Source organism: Balaenoptera physalus (assembly GCF_965194825.1).
Source record: "Balaenoptera physalus genome assembly, chromosome: 5".
Classification (NCBI taxonomy): domain Eukaryota; kingdom Metazoa; phylum Chordata; class Mammalia; order Artiodactyla; family Balaenopteridae; genus Balaenoptera; species Balaenoptera physalus.
The window spans coordinates 115,942,441-115,956,319 of record NC_138884.1 but is presented as its reverse complement, the minus strand read 5'-3'; the positions used below and the strand labels follow the sequence as shown (position 1 = coordinate 115,956,319).

The 13,879-nt window shown below is 37.8% G+C and overlaps 1 protein-coding gene across 2 annotated transcripts in view; it reads right to left on the bottom strand.

The window, feature by feature from the left end:
• LOC309661337 (uncharacterized protein) overlaps positions 1-13,879 on the bottom strand; it is a 312,926-nt gene that overhangs the window by 227,650 nt on the left and 71,397 nt on the right. The gene's annotated exons all lie outside the window — the stretch shown is intronic.

Here is a 13,879-nt window from a genome sequence, read left to right as displayed (position 1 = left end):
ATAAGTGACCTGGAAGACAGAATGGTGGAATTCACTGCTGCGGAACAGACTAAAGAAAAAAGAATGAAAAGAAATGAAGACAGCCTAAGAGACCTCTGGGACAACATTAAACGCAACAACATTCGCATTATAGGGGTCCCAGAAGGAGAAGAGAGAGAGAAAGGACCAGAGAAAATATTTGAAGAGATTATAGTCGAAAACTTCCCTAACATGGAAAAGGAGATAGCCACCCAAGTCCAGGAAGCGCAGAGAGTCCCATACAGAATAAACCCAAGGAGAAACACGCCGAGACACATAGTAATCAAAGTGGCAAAAATTAAAGACAAAGAAAAATTATTGAAAGCAGCAAGGGAAAAACGACAAATAACATACAAGGGAACTCCCATAAGGTTAACAGCTGATTTCTCAGCAGAAACTCTGCAAGCCAGAAGGGAGTGGCATGATATACTTAAAGTGATGAAAGGGAAGAACCTACAACCAAGATTACTCTACCCGGCAAGGATCTCATTTAGATTTGATGGAGAAATCAAAAGCTTTACAGACAAGCAAAAGCTAAGAGAATTCAGCACCACCAAACCAGCTCTACAACAAATGCTAAAGGAACTTCTCTAAGTGGGAAACACAAGAGAAGAAAAGGACCTACAAAAACAAACCCCAAAAAATTAAGAAAATGGTCATAGGAACATACATATCGATAATTACCTTAAACGTGAATGGATTAAACGTCCCAACCAAAAGACATAGACTGGCTGAATGGATACAAAAACAGGACCCATATATATGCTGTCTACAAGAGACCCACTTTAGACCTAGGGACACATACAGACTGAAAGTTAGGGGATGGAAAAAGATATTCCATGCAAATGGAAATCAAAAGAAAGCTGGAGTAGCTATACTCATATCAGATAAAATAGACTTTAAAATAACGAATGTTACAAGAGACAAGGAAGGACACTACATAATGATCCAGGGATCAATCCAGGAAGAAGATATAACAATTATAAATATATATGCACCCAACATAGGAGCACCTCAATACATAAGGCAACTGCTAACAGCTATAAAAGAGGAAATCGACAGTAACACAATAATAGTGGGGGACTTTAACACTTCACTTACACCAATGGACAGATCATCCAAAATGAAAATAAATAAGGAAACAGAAGCTTTAAATGACACAATAGACCAGATAGATTTAATTGATATATATAGGACATTCCATCCAAAAACAGCAGATTACACATTCTTCTCAAGTGCGCACGGAACATTCTCCAGGATAGATCACATCTTGGGTCACAAATCAAGCCTCAGTAAATTTAAGAAAATTGAAATCATACCAAGCATCTTTTCTGACCACAACGCTATGAGATTAGAAATGAATTACAGGGAAAAAAACGTAAAAAAGACAAACACATGGAGGCTAAACAATACGTTACTAAATAACCAAAAGATCACTGAAGAAATCAAAGAGGAAATAAAAAAATACCTAGAGACAAATGACAATGAAAACACGACGACCCAAAACCTATGGGATGCAGCAAAAGCGGTTCTAAGAGGGAAGTTTATAGCTATACAAGCCTACCTAAAGAAACAAGAAAAATCTCAAGTAAACAATCTAACCTTACACCTAAAGAAACTAGAGAAAGAAGAACAAACAAAACCCAAAGTTAGCAGAAGGAAAGAAATCATAAAGGTCAGAGCAGAAATAAATGAGATAGAAACAAAGAAAACAATAGCAAAGATCAATAAAACTAAAAGTTGGTTCTTTGAGAAGATAAACAAAATTGATAAGCCATTAGCCAGACTCATCAAGAAAAAGAGGGAGAGGACTCAAATCAATAAAATCAGAAATGAAAAAGGAGAAGTTACAACAGACACCGCAGAAATACAAAACATCCTAAGAGACTACTATAAGCAACTTTATGCCAATAAAATGGACAACCTGGAAGAAATGGACAAATTCTTAGAAAGGTATAACCTTCCAAGACTGAATCAGGAAGAAACAGAAAATATGAACAGACCAATCACAAGTAATGAAATTGAAACTGTGATTAAAAATCTTCCAACAAACAAAAGTCCAGGACCAGATGGCTTCACAGGTGAATTCTATCAAACATTTAGAGAAGAGCTAACACCCATCCTTCTCAAACTTTTCCAAAAAATTGCAGAGGAAGGAACACTCCCAAACTCATTCTATGAGGCCACCATCACCCTGATACCAAAACCAGACAAAGACACTACAAAAAAAGAAAATTACAGACCAATATCACTGATGAATATAGATGCAAAAATCCTCAACAAAATACTAGCAAACAGAATCCAACAACACATTAAAAGGATCATACACCACGATCAAGTGGGATTTATCCCAGGGATGCAAGGATTCTTCAATATACGCAAATCAATCAATGTGATACACCATATTAACAAATTGAAGAATAAAAACCATATGATCATCTCAATAGATGCAGAAAAAGCTTTTGACAAAATTCAACACCCATTTATGATAAAAACTCTCCAGAAAGTGGGCATAGAGGGAACCTACCTCAACATAATAAAGGCCATATATGACAAACCCACAGCAAACATCATTCTCAATGGTGAAAAACTGAAAGCATTTCCTCTAAGATCAGGAACGAGACAAGGATGTCCACTCTCACCACTATTATTCAACATAGTTCTGGAAGTCCTAGCCACGGCAATCAGAGAAGAAAAAGAAATAAAAGGAATACAAATTGGAAAAGAGGAAGTAAAACTGTCACTGTTTGCGGATGACATGATACTATACATAGAGAATCCTAAAACTGCCACCAGAAAACTGCTAGAGCTAATTAATGAATATGGTAAAGTTGCAGGATACAAAATTAATGCACAGAAATCTCTTGCATTCCTATACACTAATGATGAAAAATCTGAAAGAGAAATTATGGAAACACTCCCATTTACCATTGCAACAAAAAGAATAAAATACCTAGGAATAAACCTACCTAGGGAGACAAAAGACCTGTATGCAGAAAACTATAAGACACTGATGAAAGAAATTAAAGATGATACCAACAGATGGAGAGATATACCATGTTCTTGGATTGGAAGAATCAACATTGTGAAAATGAGTATACTACCCAAAGCAATCTACAGATTCAATGCAATCCCTATCAAATTACCAATGGCATTTTTTACAGAGCTAGAACAAATCATCTTAAAATTTGTATGGAGACACAAAAGACCCCGAATAGCCAAAGCAGTCTTGAGGCAAAAAAATGGAGCTGGAGGAATCAGACTCCCTGACTTCAGACTATACTACAAAGCTACAGTAATCAAGACAATATGGTACTGGCACAAAAACAGAAACATAGATCAATGGAACAAGATAGAAAGCCCAGAGATTAACCCACGCACCTATGGTCAACTAATCTATGACAAAGGAGGCAAAGATATACAATGGAGAAAAGACAGTCTCTTCAATAAGTGGTGCTGGGAAAACTGGACAGCTACATGTAAAAGAATGAAATTAGAATACTCCCTAACACCATACACAAAAATAAACTCAAAATGGATTAGAGACCTAAATATAAGACTGGACACTATAAAACTCTTAGAGGAAAACATAGGAAGAACACTCTTTGACATAAATCACAGCAAGATCTTTTTTGATCCACCTCCTAGAGTAATGGAAATAAAAACAAAAATAAACAAGTGGGACCTAATGAAACTTCAAAGCTTTTGCACAGCAAAGGAAACCATAAACAAGACGAAAAGACAACCCTCAGAATGGGAGAAAATATTTGCAAATGAATCAACGGACAAAGGATTAATCTCCAAAATATATAAACAGCTCATTCAGCTCAATATCAAAGAAACAAACACCCCAATCCAAAAATGGGCAGAAGACCTAAATAGACATTTCTCCAAAGACGACATACAGACGGCCACGAAGCACATGAAAAGCTGCTCAACATCACTAATTATTAGAGAAATGCAAATCAAAACTACAATGAGGTATCACCTCACTCCTGTTAGAATGAGGATCATCAGAAAATCTACAAACAACAAATGCTGGAGAGGGTGTGGAGAAAAGGGAACCCTCTTGCACTGTTGGTGGGAATGTAAATTGATACAGCCACTCTGGAGAACAATATGGAGGTTCCTTAAAAAACTAAAAATAGAATTACCATATGACCCAGCAATCCCACTACTGGGCATATACCCAGAGAAAACCGTAATTCAAAAAGACACATGCACCCGAATGTTCATTGCAGCACTATTTACAATAGCCAGGTCATGGAAGCAACCTAAATGCCCATCAACAGACGAATGGATAAAGAAGATGTGGTACATATATACAATGGAATATTACTCAGCCATAAAAAGGAACGAAATTGAGTCATTTGTTGAGACGTGGATGGATCTAGAGACTGTCATACAGAGTGAAGTAAGTCAGAAAGAGAAAAACAAATATCATATATTAATGCATGTATGTGGAACCTAGAAAAATGGTACAGATGAGCCAGTTTGCAGGGCAGAAGTTGAGACACAGATGTAGAGAATGGACATATGGACACCAAGGGGGGAAAACTGCGGTGAGGTGGGGATGGTGGTGTGCTGAATTGGGCGATTGGGATTGACATGTATACACTGATATGTATAAAATTGATGCCTAATAAGAACCTGCAGTATAAAAAAACAAACAAAACAACTAATACTAAACTTTCATTGGGTTATTTGTATGGAAATATGTTAATATAAATGTTTCAGACATTACATGAAATTTCTAAAAATCTTATATGTTCTGGTATAATGTTATAAGTAATAATCCTAGTTATTACTTTAAAATGTATATCTCAGAAATAACTAATTTTCTTGTCAACTGCATTATTATGAACTTTCATCAAATCTTTTACCGTGGTCATTTTTAAGTCTTTTGTCATTTACAGACAGTTCTGGGTGTACTCTGATGATTTTGCAAATATGTTCCTATAAAAGGGTTTCATCTTCAAGAAATTCATGGAAAAGACTCTGACAAGTACAGGTTTCTGGTAACTGACTGTACTGCTGAACTGAATGAATAAGCATTTTCAGAACTCTGATGAAAAACTGATGAACTCATAAAAGTGCTAACAAAAGATCAAGATGAAAAAAAACAATTAATTACATGGGACTGAGTGAACTGATGAGGATGAGTATAATTTTTGTGACTTTCTGTCTGAATTAAAAGAAAAAAAAAAGTCCCGCAAGGACTCAGAGGCAAAGAATATACAAATCAATTTCCACTGCAAAGTAAAGGAGCTGTTACAGTGGAGGATTACTGGACTGAATGTCAATATTATGACATAGTATGAGTGTGTTTCATGTTTGGTAATTGCAATCATTGTTGTTTTTGTTGTGGTCATCCATGTACAATGCTTGGTGTCAGTCTATTTATCTCTTGTAAAAATAAAATACAGTGTGTGTGTGTGAAAAAAAAAAAAAAAACATTATGAAGAACAGTATGGAGTGTTCTTAAAAAACTAAATATAGAACTACTATATGATTCAGCAGTCCCACTCCTAGGCATATATCTGGAGAAAAGCATAATTTGAAAAGATACACGCACCCCAATACTCATTGCAGCACTGTTTACAATAGCCAAGACATGGAAGCAACCTAAATGTCCATTGACAGAGGAGTAGATAAAGATGTGGTACATATATACAAAGGAATATTACTCAGCCATAAAAAAGAACAAAATAATGCCATTTGCAGCAACACTGATGGACCTAGAGATTGTCACACTGAGTGAAGTCAGAGAAGACAAATATATGATATTGCTTACATGTGGAATCTAAAAAAATGGGACAAATGAACTTATTTACAAAAGAGTAAAAGAGTCACAGATGTACAAAACAAACTTATGGTTACCAGGGGGTAAAAGGGTGGGGAGGGATAAATTTGGAGATTGGGATTGACATATGCACACTACTGTATATAAAATAGGTAACGAATAAGGACCTACAGTATAGCACAGGGAACTCTATACCCTGTAGTGACCTGTATGGGAAAAGAATCTAAAAAAGAGTGGATATATGTATATGTATAACTGAATCACTTTGCTGTATACCTGAAACTAACACAACATTGTAAATCAAGTATATGCCAATAAAATTTTTTTAAAAAAAGAAAGAAGAACTGGCAAAAAATGTATAAAATATCTATGGAAAGGTTGTCTTTTTGTTTTTCTTATGTTGTATCTGCCTTTCCCTATATGTCTGTTCAGCTATGCTTGCTACCTACTGATGGTTCCCCTTGCATAGTCCAAATCCAAATAATTGGCTTAATTACTAGCATTAATTAATTACTGGCTGGGCACTTCATGCAAAGCCTCTCCATGGATTACTGACAAGACTGCAGATTCCACCTCTGTATTAAAAACCTATCCATAGTCCAATAAGTGATCTGAAAGAGTTTTGGGTGAAACAGTTAAATCTAGGAGAAGATGAACATGGCAGCCATCCTGAGTGACCTGTCCAGTAACTGACCCCTCCTGTAATGCCTCCTCTGTCCTTTCCACTGACCCATATTTCACAAATCCTTCAAAGAACAGCTCTTATCTTTCTTTCATGAAACTCTCTCAACTATTCCAGGTCACAGCATACTGCAGAGGCAAAGATGTGAGGTTTCACATCACGTAGATCTCACAATCATCACAGAATTCATACTTTAGCCAAGTGCTTCCCAGACTTAAGTGTGCATAAGAATCACCTAGATAGCTGATTGAAACACAAATTTCTGAACCCCAGTCCCAGAGACCTGATTCAACAGGTCTGGGTTAGGCCTGGAAATTTGCATTTTTAACAAACTCCCAGGTGATGCTGGTGCTGCTTGTCCCTGGAACACACTTTGAGGGCAACTGCCTTACTTCACTCACCTCCTAGCTACAGGATTCTGAACATGTTATTTACTTTCTATCTGTAAAACGGGGATGCTAATAGCATTTTTATTGGGCTGCCGTGCAATTTATATGAATCAAAATAGATTCCATGTTTGGTTTATACCAGCAATAAAAATCAACAGGTCTACCTTGCCTTTCTCTGATCTTTGTTACTTATCCAATTAACAGTGATAATTCAGTATGTTATACGATGCTTCCTTAAAATTAATTTTACACTGATATAAATTTAGATGGTGGCATATTATGGCTCTTCAATTAGATTCCAGGTCACTCAGGAGAGGTGGCATAGCCCTCACAGTGCTCTCCATACAGTATGCCCTTCTGGCCCAATGGAGAGGCAGTGGGGTGACAGGGTTAAGGGCAGAAGCATGGCACTAGAGGACCTAAATTGGAATCACAGCTCTGCAACTTAGAATCTGTGTGACCTCGGGCAAGTCATTTAGTCTCTTTCTTCCTCAGTTTCTTCCTCTGTAGATTAGGAATAATCATGAGTTTCCTCAAAAACATGTTGTATTAAATGAGGCAATATATGCAAGGCACTTGAAAAGCACCTTTTTAAGTTCTTTACACATAGTAAAAACTATAAAGGTGCTAGTTATTGAATTCATTTTGCAATTCCTCTCAGTAGAAAGACCAAACATTTTTAAAAGTGAATAAAAGCTAGATGTTAAGATAGTATAAAATGCATTACTAAAATATAATTATTTTTAAGTCTTACAAAGTAAAGTTCAGATTTCAGGTTGGTCTATGTTCTTTGTTCACAGATATAAATTCACATATATGGTCACAATTAATATGCTAACTATTGCCACATATTTAAAGATAGTTATAAGTGTTTAAATCTCCTTCAGATTTATGTAACCTGCAAGTATCAGAGATGATCTCATCATCCTCCCTTTATCCATGATACACAACTACTTTGGTAAACACGTTTCCTGAACACATGCTTTTTGCACATTGTAAAAAGTGGCCTTGGGGCATGCCCAAGAAAGAAAACCTGTGTGCAAAACTAGGAACTATTGAATCAGCTATTGTATAAACAGAGTAAACAAAATGAGTGAAGCATTAAAATATATCTAGAGCAATATCATTTCCTTTATTGTTTTATAACTGTTTACTTGTTTCTCCTCCCTGAAAAAATGTCACCTATTTGATTATAAGCATTTCACTTTTTTCCATAAGCCAGGAAGAGAGTAGATATCATGACAGAAAGAGTACAATCTGTAGAGTCAGACTGCTATAACTTTAAGTTAGATCTTCTTCAAATCAGCTATGTAAAAGTGGTAAAGTTTAAAGAGTGGAAATAAAACAAAACTTGTTGATAGTATCACTTACCGTGAAGTATCATAGTAAAGATGATATTTGATAATGTACATAAAAGCACTTGGCATAAAGTAGGTATTCAGTTAATAGTAGTTAGTATTCTTTTTTGTATTCTTGGCATCTACCACCGTGAGTAATACAGCCTAGGCACTTGAAAATGTTTCTTGAAAAAAATCAATGTATAAATTCAGCAGCTTTGTGGTACTTCATTTTCAATGTTGATTAATTCCAGACCACAAATCAGCGTGTTCAATAGCACTAAGTGACTAAGTCATGGCTCTCCCCACATTTTCCCTAGAAAATTATGACCAGTCCATTAAGTAAATAACCTAATTTCTCTGTGGGTTGGTTCAACCCAAGTACTCAACAATACGCAATGAGAAATTCTAAATACACTCTTGCCTCTCCCCAAGATATTTTTCTATTGTTTTGCTTGTCTCAATGGAAGGCAGTAAAAGTTACTTTACTGCAATAGAATAAACCCCATCTAAAAGCAATGTCTGAGGGAATTCCAAAATAGCATGTTCCGGAATGAGCATAATTATTGGTTGTGATTCTTTGGACAAGTTATTTAAAATATTTACAGGCCTCAGATTTCACATGGGTCTAATAGGAATGATAATACTCACTAAACTGTGCTGTAATGAGATTTATATGTCTGTCTAGTCCTTTTCCTAGCTCTTTATTTTTATTCACTGGAGCTCTCTGTTGAAGATGCCTTGATTATCCTAATTCCTTCTGTTTAGATAGTCAAAATATTTATCAGCGTGGATTTCCTCTTATGTGAGGCTCCCATTCAGACAGTTTCATACACTGCCTTGTCGATAGGCAGTGTGAATGTGGAAGAGACAGCTAACTGCACATTGGAAGTCACACATTTCCTATAGTGTGGTCCTGGGACTGGGAAACAGCTGCCCAGCCAAGGCGATATTCATTTAGGTGTGGCTGTGTGACTAGTTCTCTCCAAAGGGGTGTATGCCAAGATGGATAAACAGTGGGCATGCCTTCTCCACTCTCTCTTTCCCATCTGCCAGTTGGATGCAGAGGATTCCAGGCCCCAGGAGATATTAGAGCCATAATCCTGGGTCTCTGTGTAGGGAAAAGCCTCTGGCCAAAAGGGAACAATTACGCCAAAGTATTATGTGAATGAGAAAGAAATTTCTATAGTGTTAAGGCACTAAAATTTGGGGATTTATTTGTTAGCGTACCTAGCATTACCTTAAGAAATACGGTAGAGGAATCATTTTTCTTAGAATGGTTATGGGGTCCTCTGTACATAAGACTGGCAGAAGATGCTGTACTAAGAAAAAAGTAATAAACTATTACATACGTAGTAAGTGGAAGTTATACATGTCTAACCTTCACGTTATATGGGGTCTGCAGAGATGTTTAATTTGGCCTGCAGTCCTTACAAACACGGAATTAACTGCCAATGTTTTCTAAACAGCAGATTGTACATAAAAATCTGAATGTTCAGCTTCTTTTGAAAGTTCGGAGAATTTGACCACGCTGTGTCTGAGTTCCTACAGTGTGCCAATTGACCACAGGTGAGGAGCAGGTGACCAGAAGGCTCCCACCATTCCATTCCTGGACTCTTGACAGCTGTTCTTGCGTTTCAGCTTACAGACTCCATCAGTCAGAGTCTAACCAGGAATACAGAAACCAAAACTATAAGACAGGGAACTAGTGACACAGGTGATGGAGGAGAAGAGGGAATCACAGGGACTGTGAAATAAACCAGAGATTGACACAGCAAGAACACTTTGCTGAAGAGAAAAAGGAGATGGTGTTGTAGGAGCCCAGGGGCCGTGGCTACTCCAGGTACTGGAATCCACAGGAGACGCAGCCTCTGCTGGAGAGGCTCTTAGAGGTAGAGAAAGAGGAGGACAGGAATAACTTGGCTTCCCTCTTTACCACGCCCTCTGGTCTCCTACTGTAACTTCACCCTGCAGGAAGCCAGCTGACTGGGAGCCTGCGGGACACATCCTTCAGGGGTGAACCCTTCTAGGATACAGAGCAGAGCAAGGAAAGGAAGGCATAGATAGCTGAAGGCAAACCAGCCTAGAACCTGGATACACATCACATACACGTGATTAAGTGCTTTCATCATTTATATTGTCTGCCTGATCCCTGTCAATATTTCAGCGTGTCATGTCTTTATAGGGTGAGGAGGTATACCTTTCAGTTTCTCTTCAGAGAAGTAGCCACTTTCCCACTTCTTTTTCTTTCTTATTTTAATGCAGTAGTATTGATGAAACCACTTTATTTGGTTTCTTACTTTAAACTGTGTTTTTATATGTCATGAGAAAACTTTCCCTAATCTTAAGAGTTATGGTAGGGTAAGAGCAATAACATGTACAATAATAATGACTACCATTTACTAAACACACACTATGTGTCAGGCTCTGTATTGTGTGGCTGAATATAACAACAATATTGCAAAGTAAGTATTATTTCCCTCATTTTATTGAAGAGAAACCTGAATCCCAGGTAGGTTAAGGCAATTTCCAAGATCACAAGCAGCAGAACAGAATTCCAACTGAGGTCAGCAAAACTACTTTAGACACTGGTTATTTCCATTATTTATTCTCTATCTCAGAGTAATCTTCTTGGTTTTCTTTCTGTAGAATTCTGGGTATGTGGTTGTCCTGAATGCCTCATCACCACCTGCTTACTGCTTAGATGTCAGAGTGATGTGATTGCATAGCACAACTCTTTGACTGTATATAAAATAACAAATACATGGTTAGCTAAGAACCTTCCTTAATAAGGCCAAACACATTTGTATAAAGAAAAGTTTGGCTGGAACATTTTGTTGAGGGAAATTTGGATTCCAATTCAGGATAAAATGATAGATTCCTTCCAACATGTATATTGTTACAGCACAGACATATATATAGATACTGAGAAATATACGAAGGCTCCAAGAGAACATATTATTTTGGAGAACACATAGAGAAGATTTAGGGATGAAGAAGATTCCACACTGGTGTTATGATGTAGGGAAAATAATAATAACAGTTTTAGTTACCTCAGAAATTAAGTATGTGATACTTTTGCTTCCCCCCTCTCCTCACTTTTAATTTAAGTCGCTACCCAAGATGGCTACTTCAGCAAATACTAGAGTACCTGGCTTTTCAAAGTATATAAGTAAAATTCAATTCATATTAAAGGTTAATTTTTGTTTCTTTTTACATTTGGTTTTTCTGCTATGTTTCACATCGATGATGACTCCATTTCTTCTGAAACTCTTTACTCTCATTTTTTCAGACACAACCTGCTTTTGGCCCTCTTCCGTCTTGAGCACATTTGTCCAAATTCCTGAAGCATCCTCCCTCATTCTGCTGGGAGGCAGTGCAGTGTAGTGGTTCCAAGCACAGGCTCTGGAGCCAGAGCACCTGGACATGAATCTTGACTCTGCACTTACTAGCACTTACAAAACCTCCCCTTACTAAGCATTTGTGGTACAGAATATATACTGATTGAAAAGTTTGAGGGGAGGTACAAGACGGCAAAGTAGAAGGAATCTGAGCTCACCTCCTCTCACGAGCACACCAAAATCACAACTAACTGAACAACCATCAGTAAAAAGGACTGGAACCTACCAAAAAGATATTCTACATCCAAAAACACAAAGAAGAAACCACAGCAAGACAAATTACGAAATGGGAAAGCTTACTGGTAAAAGCAAACATTCAGTAAAGGTAGGAAATCATCCACACACCAATATATCAAAACCAGTAATCATGAGAGGAGGAGAATACAAATGCAGGATATTTTAAATGCATTTGAAATTAAGAGATCAGCAACTCAAAACAATCGTGTGTGTGTGTGTGTGTGTGTGTGTATACATATATATATAGAGAGAGAGAGTGTGCTGTACCAAAACCTCATGGTAATCACAAACCAAAAATCTATAATAGATATACACACAAAAAAGGAAAAGGAATCCAAACACACTAAATACATTCATCAAATCACAAGAGAACAAAAGAGGAAAGAAAAAAAAAATAGTCCTCCAATACTAGCTAGGCACTTGTATTTTTTTTTTTTTAGGCACTTGTACTTTGAACATGCATGTTTCCTTCTGCTCAGATCCTGAACAAGGTACTACACTGGCTACCCAACCCTCCTACTAATTGGGTCAGAATTCAGAGAACCTGGAGCAGCCCTGAGGTCCATAGGCTCACATAAGCATGTGATGCCCTCTATAATAAACATAATAGTAACTACCATTTAATTAAACATCTACTATTTGAGTCCTCTATTAGACCCTGGACATGCATTTTTATTTGCCTAGGAAGACCATCTGAGGATAAAGTTACTCAAGGTTACACAAACCCATGTGTGACCCATGTTCTTTCTATGGCAATGCTTATGAATAAGGGTCTGTCCACCTGGGTCTCCAGGTTAATGTGCTGGTTTCGTTCTTTTGGGGCTATAGCCCTGTCCTGAATGTAGGCAGTCTTGACTGAGGCTCTGATGCTCTGTATATGTCTAATTAGTCCCCTCCCTGCAACGGTTGAACCTGACTTGTGGACTCAGTCACTGGCTGGAGTCCCCTCCTTCAGCAATGGGTTTCTGGAAACAAGGCCATTCACTGGTCCCTGTCCAGACCAGTACTGCTGGCCCCACCCACCATAGAAGCTCTGGGGTGGAGTTAGTTCACTCAGCCGCATCTACTTTCAACACCTTCTCCATAATAAATGCTGATGAGAGATGTTTGGATGGTCATCTCCTGGGGGCCAGCATTATATTAAGCACCTAAAATCTATTGTTGAACTTGAGTAGTACTCATCCACCCTGGACCCTCAGACTGCCTGTCATCCAAGCCCACATCAGATCATGGCCAAAACTGTGAAGACATATTCCTCTGGTATGTTGACATAGTTGAAAAGGCCTTGTGCAAAGATATACCAAGAAACAACAAATGTAAGATGTACACAGAGAGACTCTGGGTTCCTGCAGAATCACGGGTTGTGAGTCATACTTCACATCGTCAGCGGGAAACTCACCCAACACAGGTTTGTAAAATTACATTGGTGGCTATAAGGAAGTTGGAAAAAGTAGTGATTGGTAAGGTTGAGTCACAATTAGTCTCAGGTGGGAGCAGTTCATCCTGTAAGTGCTACACCATACATCAGTTCTTTACAATGTGCATGAAAATCACCTGGGGCTCTTGTTACAACGTGGATTCTAACTCAGTACATCTGAGATGGGGCTTGAGGCTCTGTGTTTCTAAAAGCTCCCCTAACATGCTGAAAGCCACTCATCCCCAGACGACACTTTGTAGAGCAAGCCCATAGACCTCCTTGATACAAATTTAAAAAGGAAAAAATATAGTTGACTTACTTGGATCTAAGTCATGCATGTAGGTGGCATTAGAACCTTCCAGACAAGGTACATGGTTTTACCAGAAAAGTAATCATTCGCAGAGGAAAAAGAGCAAGCCAGCACTGAGTCTCAGAGCGTGAGGGAGATACAGCCAGGGGTTGATGGGTCTGGAAACACATATAGAAATCAGGAGAGGGAAAGAACCGACAGCAGTCATAGAAATAGCAACAATGTTATTCAACTGAATAAATAATCTATGTTTGAAAAGCAGAGAAGGAGGTAGCTTGGGGTATT